The 13,212-nt window shown below is 36.3% G+C and overlaps 1 protein-coding gene across 2 annotated transcripts in view; it reads left to right on the plus strand.

Annotated features, from left to right (window-relative positions):
* Window positions 1-9,959: 9,959 nt before the first annotated feature.
* nAChRalpha4 (nicotinic acetylcholine receptor alpha4) overlaps window positions 9,960-13,212 on the plus strand; it is a 204,102-nt gene continuing 200,849 nt past the window's right edge. For both annotated transcript variants that reach the window (XM_074116204.1, XM_074116205.1), the window contains exon 1: window positions 9,960-10,065. The gene's annotated coding sequence lies outside the window, so the exon portion shown is untranslated. The remainder of the gene's footprint in view (window positions 10,066-13,212) is intronic.

Consider the following 13,212-nt stretch of genomic DNA (forward strand, 5'->3'; position numbering starts at 1 on the left):
CATATTCTAGAATATAATTGAAAATATAATTACATAAATAAGAATTATTATTTAACCATTTCCAGACCGAATTATTATACAGAAAAAATGGATTTTTTTTAAAAAAAAAATTCAAAACAAATGCTGACAAAAATGAGCCTAACATTTTTTGTGCCACACTTGTGCTGCCTCAACAGACATGAAAGAAAACTAAAATGATGCCAATTGTATCATCAAAATTAAACACAAAATAATACAAGGTTTAAATTACAATTAAAAAAATATTAATCGTCCCGCCCCCCCACCCTGCGAAAATCACTTACCTATATACTCTGGCAGTACTATTGCACACTCGACAAGCAAGAAACATTTTATGCATTTTTCTCAGCATAAAACAATTTATTTTAGCTTACTTCCGGTATAAATAATTAACACATACTTAATGCCATCTAACTATAATAATTTATAATTAAAAAATAAGCTCAAACTACGTAATAATTAATAAAAACAATGAAGTTAATAACGAATGTACTGCAGTTTGTACTGTCACTCCTAGGTAGCAGAACAATCACTATTTTAACGATTAGATTTCTCTTTCTAGACTTTGGAGGCCTTTTTTAACTACCTACTTTTTTTTTATGTTTTCTTTTTTCGTATTTTTTTCATTATTTTTAATTTCTTATTATTTAAGACATTAAAAGGAAAAATAAATACAATATTAATAATTAACTATTTTTTTTATTATTTAAAAATAATTTATAAACTTTTTTACAAATAAGTTTAATAAAATATTTACAGAGTTTGGGAAAACTTCAATCGAGTGGTGACTCACGAGACCTATATAGGACCTCCCTTCACTCACAATTAACCATGTTGGCGACTCTCAAGTCTTATTCGGGACCTTCTTAAACACACATTTTAACTTATATAACCTTACATTCGTTCACGTTTAACCAATTAAGTTAAATAATTGTGAATGAAAGGAGTCTTCAATATGATTAAATGTGAGTGAAAGGAAGTCCTATATAAGTCTAGTGGAGCTGAGTAGAAAAATTTGCCCAACTCTGACTGTAAGCATGCACATTAATATAGTAACTACATACTTGTGTTTAATTAACTGATTCCTAATCTAATCTGTAGGTATATTTTCTTAGATAGATGATTTACGTCTTTTCCACCTGGTCTTCTATTGATGAACGGTTTTGCAGGCATTACTGTAGTGTCAGTAGTGTTTAATCTGAAAATCCAAAATGTTTAATTAAATTACAATGCATTTTGAATTTTACCTTGAATTAAGAAACAATGGTAAAATGTACATGTAAGTACGATCTTTTTTTAAAAGCAAGAGGTAAAAAGGGAAGGGATTAGCTATGAGGTTAGCATACTGGACTCCCACGCGGAGGTCCCGGGTTCGAATCCAGCTGCTGACCCTTAGATTTTCTCTTCCTAGAAGCTTCTTACAGCTCACTGTCCGGTGATGGACAGTGTTGTCTGTAACGAGAGAACACTGTCCGGAGGCCGGCAGTGCACTGGAAAAAGCTCCGGGCGCTAATGACCTCAGCTGCTGATGCGCCAAAAAAAAAAAAAAAAAAATAATAATAATAATAATAATAAGGGAAGGGATTAGCTATGAGGTTAGCATACTGGACTCCCACGCGGAGGTCCCGGGTTCGAATCCAGCAGCTGACCCTTACATTTTCTCTTCCTAGGAGCTTCTTACAGCTCACTATCCGGTGATGGACAGTGTTGTCTGTAACGAGAGAACACTGTCAGGAGGCCGGCAGTGCACTGGAAAAAGCTCCGGGCGCTAATAACCTCAGCTGTTGATGCGCCCAAAAAAATTTAAAAACATAAAAATAATAATAATAATAATAAGGGAAGGGATTAGCTATGAGGTTAGCATACAGGACTCCCAAGCGGAGGTCCCGGGTTCGAATCCAGCAGCTGACCCTTACATTTTCTCTTCCTAGGAGCTTCTTACAGCTCACTGTCCGGTGATGGACAGTGTTGTCTGTAACGAGAGGGAAGGTGGTCCCGGGTTTGAATCCAGCAGCTGACCCTTACATTTGACGCGCCTTAAATCATAAAAAAAAAAAAGAGGTAAAAAGCTATAGAAAAAGTCAAAATTTTGCTTATTTGATAGTATTAAGACCAATGCTAGATTGTAATAGTAAAGTCTATCATTTTTGAAAAACAGAAAGTAAAAAGCAATTGGAAAAATTAAACTTTTATCCCAATTTCACTGAGGTGCTGTGGTTTCTGTATACCTACATTCTAGTTTATACAGCAAGGGACGATCTCTTGTGTAAAACAAGAATCAAATACCATTGGTATAATGTAGAAATCGTCCTCTAATTTCACTCGAACACTCCTGTTTTGTATTTGATAGTTAAATATTAAGGCTGAAGTAAGAATGTAGATGTAGGCACGTTCTTTGTTTCTTTTTTGTGGAAATTTTCTTCTAATTTCACTGAAATGCTGATGTTTCTGCATTTTATGGTTACTATAAATTCAAAACTATAAATATAATGTATCACTATACATTATAAGTAATGGAACGATCTCTTTTGTTAATCAATAAGTAAAGACTATTGGAAAAACTCGAAATGGTCTCTAATTTCACTGAAATGCAACGATTTCGTATTTGATAGTTAATAATAACTGTTAAATTATAAATGAAGGGTCGATCTATTTTGAAAAATATAAAGTATAATCCATTAGAAAAAGTTTAATTTATTTCTTTATTTCACAGTTTTAGCTGTTTCCGTGTCTGATAAGCCATTGCAAGATTATGGAAATTAGCTCGTTCTAGTTTGAAAAACAAGAAGTAAAAACCATTGGAAAAAGTAGAAATCGTCTTCTAATTTCACTGGAATGCTGTTGTTTCTGCATTAGATAATTAATATTAAAGGCTTTCACATTAAATATTAAAGTTTACACTTACGAAGGAGGATGTGCCCTGTATTTTACACAAAGTTTGCAAATTTTATCTTTTATGGAATAAAAATGGTCAAAGTTGGGTATTTTTAATTAAACGTTACGCTTTTTTGTGCATTTTCTGGCGATCAGATTTATTTGTTCAGATTAGATTAAACGTGTACTTACTGAATAAATTAACTTTCCGTTTGAAGCAGCATCATTTTTCTCCCAATTTCCTTTGTTTGCAGTTTTCATTAAGTTTCCTTGTTTGTAATAGTTGCAAATTTGTACAATTGGATACAAAACTTTTGTAATATTTACTTCTGCAAACCGTAAAATGTTTTACAGGAACAAAAGTTAAAATAATTGATCTAACTGTGGCGGGAATTAATAAAATGAATGTCTTTAATTACTCTATCGAGCATGCACTTAAAATAAATAGATCACATCCCCTTAAGCTATTATAAAGACTAACCTATTAAAGCTAACATAACATCACTGCAATGACCGATCCAGAAATGTAAGGTTACAATCCAGGATTGCCATGCAGGTGCAGTGCCGATTTCTTGTAAACGCAATAAAATTATCGTAAAAAATAAAAAATTCCCAGTCAATTTTTTCTTTCTTATTTTTAAAATTACAGAGTTTCTTTATGCAACTTCTTGCTTTTGAATGCCTAATTCTCTATGTTAACAAGAATTTAGCACAGCATTTTTCATAACTGATTATGAAATACCGAAGCAAAAGAAATCCGCTGAGAAATTAACGGCATCTACCCTAAGACAATTTCAGTTCACCCAGTTTCTCTAACATCACGTTTTGTGAAAGTGTTGACATTTGCTTTGTGAAAAGTATTAGTAGCTATTAATACAAACTGGAAATAAAAGAACCACAATTCATTTGGTGGATGTCTGAAACGAGATTTCTAGAATCGATTATTTAATGTTTAAATTCTACGATACTTATCCTATTAAACGATACTATGATGCTTATACAATTGAATTAATTCTTGCGTGGTCATTAAAGGAATACAGAAGTACTATTACGTAAGAATGCGTGAAAATTAATTTTTTAGAAAGTGAAACAAATAAAACTGATAGGATTGGTCTGATTTACTGAATGTTATGCTTACGAATCAATGTGAAACCTGAAACCTAAAGACTTTTTCTGTAAACAGAGACGTTATCAACTGCTAAAATTCCCAGTATTTTATTTACATAGAAGGTTATAAACAGGTATAATGGAGATCCAGTTGGTGGAGGACTCTAGTGGCAATTTCTGTAAACATATTACAAAATCAGCCCTCATGACATGCCTAACTTCATTATACTTATTTTTTCAATAACATAGTATATCAATATTCAAATGTCTTTTGATTTTCGCTTACATAAAAGCATAAGAAATAAGTTTTAATGCAGAAGTAATAAATATATTTGACATTTTTTGAAGTCATTCTTTTTATTGTGCAATTCAATAGTTTAGGAAATACCTACGGGGAAAAAATTAGTAAAAAAAATAATCTCTACAGTTCAGAGATGAGTAATTCAGTACTTTTTTTAGAATCTTCGAGAAGAGAATAATGAGATAGATGTATATTCGGGGACCAGCCTGAACGCAAGGTACTTACTTGGCGGATTAGGTCAAGGATTTTGACGTCCTTGGTTGAGGAAATAAATATAATTGTAGATCCATAATTTTTTTTTTTAAATAATTTTGTCAAGCAAAATTCTGTTTATGGCATTTTGAGACGGATGGGAGTTAAGCTGCTCCTTCTAGCGAGTCATTTTGATGCAATGTGCTGGTTTACAATCTGGTTGAACTCCGTTAAATTATATGTGTTTCAAAATAAGAAGTTTAGAAAAATGTAAACGTAAATGTAAAAATTAAAGCAAGAGATAGCCTTTTGAGAATACAAAGCAACAATTTTTGGCAATGTGTGCAAGCAAACCAACGATTTAAACAGCACATAATTCAACTTAATATGCTAACAGCAATTAAACAAGCTGAGTGTTTGTCACTTTTAATTTTAATACCAGGGGTTATATAATGATGTTGGAGGCAACAGTAAAATTGGTTAAAACTTTATAACACGATGTTTGTGAATAAATGCAAGTACGCAGGAGTTCAAATACCTGACGGAAGGAGTTATTCAGCAATATCACCAGACCGGAAGAAATGGACTTTACGATTTAAGAATGAAGTAAAAAGAAAATCTGGGAAGAGAACACTCACATGACTTAAGGATCTCAACGTTCTAAACTCCTCCAAACTTGGGGATATTTGATCCCAACATTAAGGCTCACCAATACTGTAGTTTGGACCAGCGTACATTACTCTGAAATGTGTAACATACTAGGAAAGTGTAGTTTAAGCTCTTTTTATATAAGTTCAGTAAATATTCATTGACGTGGTAGGGCGCCACGGTAGCCGAGCGGTTATAGGCTAGACCCGCAAAGCTAAGATGTATTGCGGTACTTGTATAGCTCTTGGATTTTATTTAATGGTTAATATGAGAAATTTATAGTAAAGTATGTTAGGCGGTTATAGGCTAGACCCGCAAAGCTAAGATGTATTGCGGTACTTGTATAGCTCTTGGATTTTATTTAATGGTTAATATGAGAAATTTATAGTAAAGTATGTTAGGCGGTTATAGGCTAGACCCGCAAAGCTAAGATGTATTGCGGTACTTGTATAGCTCTTGGATTTTATTTAATGGTTAATATGAGAAATTTATAGTAAAATATGTTAGGCGGTTATAGGCTAGACCCGCAAAGCTAAGATGTATTGCGGTACTGGTCCTAGCCCTTGGATTTTATTTAATGGTTAATATGAGAAATTTATAGTAAAGTATGTTAGGCGGTTATAGGCTAGACCCGCAAAGCTAAGATGTATTGCGGTACTAGTCTAGCCCTTGGATTTTATTTAATGTTTAATATGAGAAATTTATAGTAAAGTATGTTAGGCGGTTATAGGCTAGACCCGCAAAGCTAAGATGTATTGCGGTACTAGTCTAGGCCTTGGATTTTATTTAATGGTTAATATGAGAAATTTATAGTAAAGTATGTTTGGCGGTTAGATGCGAGACCCGCAAAGCTAAGATGTATTGCGGTACTAGTCTAGCCCTGGGATTTTATTTAATGTTTAATATGAGGAATTTATAGTAAAGTATGTTTGCTAGTCGCCTCCGTCCACGGACACCTAATTGGTAGTTGGACGTTAAGCCCCGCCTGAAAAAATAGGCGATTACTTTACTTTACTTTTTACTTACATTGACGTGGTAAAATTCAAAAAAATAAAGTAAATACGATAGGTGTATTAAAAGGAAGTATAATTTGTCTGTCTGTAACAGCCATGCATCTATGAGTGTATACAACGGAATTCTTCCATCACTGTAAACTGAACACTCGGGACCAATTAGGTTGTCGCCGAAATTGAGTTGAATTGAACTCTAATAACAAGCGCCCAATGGGCCTATTGAGGGATGATGGTTCGCTATATCCACTTTCTACAATACTACCCCTTTGCCACTGACTCCTCCTCCCCCACTCCAAAAACTCCAATATAACCACCAGTGCCATCTAAAATACAAAACACAAACAATATTGTGTATTTTATCATCCAAGCGAACGTCCCATTATAAAACTCACCTCTACTACCACAAACACACAATATTAGTGAATGTTCCTTGTGCACAAAATAATACAATAGTTTTTGTAAGTGTGTCTGTGAGTGAACCTTTCACACCAACTGGGTAGTTTCCGCTTTTGTGAAGCTCTATCCAATCAAGCAAACTACTTCAGTCCTTCCCGTTTGCCAGCATCACTATTGTTTTCCTTATCGACACTCACTCACACACGAGATAATAGACACATGATGTTTCTCTTCCCCCATTACCCCCAACACATCCAATCTACATTCTATTTCTGCAACAGTAAGTGCCAATAGATGATCCCAGCAATTTACTACGACAAGATGTAAATTTCTCGGGCCGTTCATAGCGATGATGTTGCCATTATCCTAATAGCATACATACATCATTGGTTCTGTTCAGCTGTTTCCTCATACTAGCTGAAATATACGCTTTGTGTGAATTTCGTTAAAGATGGTCTAACTACGCTAGGCGCCACGATAGCCGAACGGTTAGAGGCAAGACTCGCAAAGTTAGTATGTATCGCGATACTGTGTTCGATTTCCGGTCTAGGTTTTGGATTTTACTTAATAGTTCATAATACAATTTAACTAGTCGATTCCGTAAACAACATCCAAATTTGGTGTTAGAACGTAAAGCCCTCCTGAACTAGCAGACATTACTTTATTTTTCCATATAGCCTCTCTGAAATTTCAAAGCTCTTCCGTCGGAGGAGCTTTCCCAAATAACGTGGGTCTTCATCCCACCAATCAGCTCCTCTTGATATTTCCCGAAGAGAGCCGAGGCGGTTGCCAGGTGGCGATTAGAAATATCCATATTCTTCTTAGAATCTTCCGATCTTTTGATTTAAGTCCAGTTTTGGAATATCTGTGAGAGAGATTATATTTGATATCCGGCTCCCCTTTCTTCACATAACTTCCCTAGAAAGCTAGATTATTTATCTGAGAAGGAAGCCATCATTAGAACATATCGGTAACATTGGAAGCGGGTGATCCGATTTATGATTCCCGGACAGCTTGGATAGTAATCAAGTGCTAAAGGGGAATGTACTCCATCTAGAAACCTGGTCTATAAGGTCCCTCCTACTTTGACCCTACTTAGGAGAGTATCTCTAAGAGTGTAGACTCTTAATGCTGGAGAGCGACTCTTGGGTAAAGCCCTAAAGGCCTTGGTTTTTCCTCCCCGAGAAGTAACATCCTTAGCCAGACAAGCCCCTCACACTGACACAACACGTGCAGTGCCGTTTCCTCCTCCTCCTCCTCATAGAAGCTACAAAAGGCTATCATCTGCCAGGCCCATGTGATGCATGTGTGTTTTCTGAGCCTGCAGTGGCCTGGCTAATAGGCCTACAATCATCCTTTTAGCCCCAGTTCAATTACAGTTAGTTATTCTTCTAGAAATTCCCTAGGTTTTCTGGGTGAGTTATTTCATAACCGGGAAGAGTCGCAGAACCTCGGCTGACATTGTGAGAAGCCGAATAGATCTGATAGAAGTTTCAACAGGGAGTTCTACAAAGATTAAAGTTGGGACTTAAATTAAAGTTGGGCTTTTAAGAATGGTTTAAAAAATGCTAGATCTCTTTTTTGTCGTAGAATTTTTTTCAGAGAATAACATCGTTAGAGGACTCTTAGATATTACAAAAAGACCTGGATTAACTGAGCAGTGGAAAAAGAACTGCTTGGACCTGAACATTAAGAAATGCACGGTAATTACCTTCACCATGAAGAAAAACCCGTATTTGGCCTCTTAGAGACACTCTGCTAAGCAGGGTCAAAGAAGGAGGGACCTCATAGACCTGGGTCTCCCATTTAAAAGCACCATTGAACAAAATGTATGTAAAACGGCAACTGAATCTTGGAGGTTTAAGTGTAGGATTTGCAGGAGCATCAGAAAGAAATCTATTTCTGCCTTTTCAGGTCAAAACTAAGAAGTACTCCACCACTATTTGGAATACGTAGACAAGAGGCGAAATGAGACGGTTAGAAAAGATGCAAAGGAAATTATGTTAGCTTCCTCAAATATTCTGTGGCGATCGAATGAGGGTGGAGGATTGAAAAAAGAAACCATGATCTGCGATTCGTCTTTCTAAAGATTCTAAATGAGGAGGTCGATTGTACCCGAAATGTTATCTAGCAAGTTATCTACCAGATAGACGCGGCGCTATGTTTAACATACCAAAAGTTCTCCAGCTCACGTTAAGGTAGTGGTAGAGAGTTGTTGCAGAAGCTGGGGGACAATTCAGTTGACCAGAAGAGTTGGACATGTTTGTATCGGAAAAGAAACGGCGGCCATTAAGCTATGGGTGCAGAATAGGAGTCTCAGGAGTGGTGGCTTGCCACCACAGGGCAGAGACAGGTGAAGGAGTTTATTAAAGGCTATTCGCCGAGCCTGACTGCAGAATTAATTGGTCAAGACCGTGTGGGGCTATAAGGATGATTGTAGGCCAATTAACTCGGCCTGACAGATGATAACCTTTGTAGGTTCTATCAGGAAGAGAAGGAAACGGCACTGCACGTGTTGTGTCAGTGTGAGGGGCTTGTCCTGGCTAAGGATGTTACTTCTCGGGGGAGGAAAAAAACCAAGGCCTGAGGAGCTTTACACCAGGAGTCGCTCTCCAGAATTAAGAGTCTGATTAAACGGACAGGTCAGGAGGGTGATCTTTAGAGTGAGGGGAGCCACAATAGATCCAAAGGGGTCGCAGTGGCGTAGGCCTTAAGGGCCCCGCCCTATTAGAATCTTAATCTTAATTGGAAAAGAAAATTTTTCATTTTCTTCCTTCGGACTGAGCGAAGAAGTCCCCACGATCATCTGAGAAGAATGTGGTTGCGCTAAATTGACTCCCCAGAAGACAGCATCTAAATCACCGGAACACAGTTTCTAGAATATCCTCAGTTTAGAAAAAAAAAAAGGGTAATAAACAATTATTTATCAACCAATGGTAATAAAGCACACGCACACAGTGAATTCTCTATCCTCTTTTACAAAAAATCGGTTAGAGACAATATTAAGCCAATAGTTGCGAAGGGTAAAGTGGGAAGGGAGAAATATATATACAGGAACATACAAGCAGGAATATAAGCTAGCACATATCTCCCGATATATTCGTGTCCTTGTTCCAATAATATCTTGCACTATATAATATACCAAAGATAGTGGGACACATAAAACGACTATGGAGAAGGGTAGAAAAAAAGAAAGCCTCCTCCCTGAGATGGAATGGGAGTGTTTCAACTAAACGACGGGCACAATGGGGTTCGCGGAGTATGAGTGAAATGCCCAAATAAAAATAGAAATTCTCCTCCGCTCTTTTATATATATATACCTATTTGGATATTACTCGGGTAGATTCGTATTTAGTTCGGCATATTTCGCTGAGAAGGTGGTAAATGCGTGCAGAATAAGGGGGGTGTAGTGGTTTGGTTTCCAGTGGAGGGGTGCTTTCCAGTGTTCGATCAGGCACGCTCTTGGCTCGTCGGCTGGCCCGTCTAAGCCCGGATAACGACCTCATTTATCTGAAGGTAAACATTTTTTTTTTTTTTTTACCTGCTGAATGACCAAAATAAATTTTTAATAAATAAAAAGGAAAAGAGTGGGGGGTGAAGCCCACCCAGGATTCTCGAGTACTACCATTCTCGAAGCTTTCTTTATACTTTGAGCTTTTTACTGAATGTCTCTTAGTTTCAGTGAGAGAAAAAAAAAAACAATTCATTTAAATAAACTAACTTTTGAGGGAATCGTTCCGTCCCAGGACCACCTCCTTATAATCAATTTCTGTCGAACAAATAAAAGCAAAGAAAACTGAGAGGCTTTCTCGATAAAACAGGAAATCGTTCAAGAGATTCTCACTTCCTGTCTATTGAGTTTGTTCAAGCTCGATGTATCAGTCCCAATATCTATCACTTCTACTACATAGATGCCGAACAGTTCACCCTAGCCAGGCGAAACCCTGCACATATCCTATTCCATCCCATGTCCACAGGAATCTTTTGAAATCTCTAGGACATTAGGGAGAAGGCATGTGTATCTCCTTCAGTAATCAGGTGATTTCGCTAATAACAACACTCCTGGACGCCTAGGATCTGTGTAAAGTCAAGAACTGATGATACCCTGAAGTGAATCCAGATTAATCTGGTGACTGGATTACTTAATCCAGCTCGCACGTTAAGTTCTGGAAAACATCTTCACAGGGTTAAGGGTTATTTTAACTGGAACTACTCTGGGGTAGGTTTTGCCAGTTGCCAGTGGTGGTCACATCACAATGACTAAGGAGAAAGGTTTTGATCTGAGTAAGAAATCTAGGATTTATCTAAGAATGAGCCTCATGACTTAGTAGTGCCTTAGGGAACAAGACCCGTCTCTACATTCAATACTAAATCAAATGATTCCTTGATAATATTAGTGATAGAATCATACACTTTACGGTAATGGCACCATAGAGCGAAGATTTAACATCTTGCAATACTTCCAGGAGTGCCCTTAATCGTCTTTTCCTGGAAAAAAGAAAACTCACTTCGTAAATACCAAAACCATTGGTTACGAGATGAACGGGTGTTCGTTTTCTTCCTCTACATCTACCAAAGGATTCTAAGCATGAGCCCTATTCTGTAGGGGGGGTGTCTCATTAAAGCTCAGTCTAGGATTCAATCAGCAGCCAGAGAAATGACCGAGACGGACAGAAAACCTTCTTGGGTTGTCGACAACCATTGGGCTGAGGAAGGATGCTGTGAAGCCGATCATTCCTGGACGCGAAGAAAGACATAAGCCAGGACTAATAAAGGAGAGAATCGCTAAAAAAAAAATCTTTTAATTAATTTTATATTTGCTTTCACGTCTTCAGACTTGATGTTACAGCTTCTTTGACTGTATGTGCTCTTTCAGCAGATCTTTAAACCTTTTCGTTCAGGTGAGATGATGTTTAAAATAGAGAAAAGTTAGGTATGAATTTTCAAAGAGGCACTTTTCCAACCTTCCTTAACCTTATTCAATGGAAAACCACCTATTACTTCTTTCCCACACCCCCCCACCTACCCCGGCTGCAACATTATCCTGGCAACTCCATTAGTGGAGGGAACGAGCGTTCTCTCTTCGTGATTAACCAAGGCAGATATTTCTTGTGAAATCTAAAGCCTAGTAGCGAAAATTCACTCCTTTTGTATGAGCAAGTTTTCTTAATCTATAGTATTTAAAAAAACCATTTTCATTCTGTGTGCTTATAATCGCTAGCGCCAATGTTATCTTTTCTGGTAACAAATCTGAACAGCTCAAAATTTAAAATTGACATTTATGCGGACTCCAGGATTGAGTCTCCTGGCGTGACGAAATATATACTACTTTTACAATACATTTGTCATTTTAATTATTATTTGTTTTGTTTTTAAATCAATTCTCATTTTGTTTTTCTTCGTTTCAAGCTGTAATTTAAATCTAAAATTGGTATATTTTTTAAATTTTACTTTAAACTTTATTTAAGTATTAACAAGTATTCTTTAAATAAATAATTAAACCAACTTTTCCTTTGACATATAATACATTTTTTGGCATCATTAAATATTTACCTATATAATGTTTATTTTATTGTAACTTTTATCCCCAATTTTTAATTCTTAATTTCATTTTTTAAAATATTAATCTCTCCTTTTTTACTTTTTTTTTTTAAATTTTACAGAATTTTTAGTAAATTATAAATATGTAAAGTTTCTAAAAATGGTTAAGTAATGGTTCGAGTGTGTAAGAAGGCTTGAACTTATAAAGTCTGGAGCTAAGTTTTCTATTTGCTACTTTGTAATTGGACATTTTATTGTTGACGTTTCTTTTGACTTTGACCAATGGGCAAAGGCGTTCTTCCAGCAAAGATATTCTATATTATGATGGAGAGTCCTATTTTCCATTTTCCATTTTCCATTATTTAAAAATAATATATTATTATTTTTTTTGTATTAAATAAAATATAGTTATGGGTACATTTGTAGTTTCAAAGTATCTCAAAATGTTAGTGTATAAACCAGTAATATTTAGAGAACAATGTACAGAGGTCGGCAACTGCACTGAAAAATACTGAAGGCACCAATGAAATGAGATGTTGGAGCAATTTAAACAATTCAAAAAATGCAAGCTAATGTTCCTATTTTAAGAAATATCTTCAACCATTTTTTTTAAACTTTTCAGTTTAAGACTAGTGTATTGATTTTCAAAATTTATACGTAATCGATACAGGCCATAATCGGATTCGTTGTCGCTTACTGGCTGTAGTCCTGCACTGCTCTAATGCTTAGTGACCAGCACGAAGTTCATAGCGAGGCAAAATATCAAGCAGTATGAAGGTCTCTCAGGCCAAAGTATTTACTCCCAAAATGTAAAACTTGAACAATACCTCTAGAGAGAGAGAGAGAGAGTGAAAGAGAAGGAGAGATCTTCCTTTTCTCTCGCCCTCCAAACTTTATCTTGGCATTAGTCGATTCAGTAGTGGAAACTGGTGGAATAGAGTGGGAGAAAGGTTGATATCCAAGCTGGCTGAGTGGGTCAGTGGTGAAACGTCCCAGTTCCCTCTAATCCTAACTACTAACTGTTACCACTAGCGCTAGAAGATATTGCCGATCTATATAGCAGAGAACCGACCGGCTAGAAAGGTATAATAGTGCCCGAATCCTTTCAATCCGCCTCCTTCT

This window comes from Rhodnius prolixus, unplaced genomic scaffold, assembly GCF_049639745.1.
Source record: "Rhodnius prolixus isolate KJV_2025 unplaced genomic scaffold, Rpr scaffold_13, whole genome shotgun sequence".
Classification (NCBI taxonomy): domain Eukaryota; kingdom Metazoa; phylum Arthropoda; class Insecta; order Hemiptera; family Reduviidae; genus Rhodnius; species Rhodnius prolixus.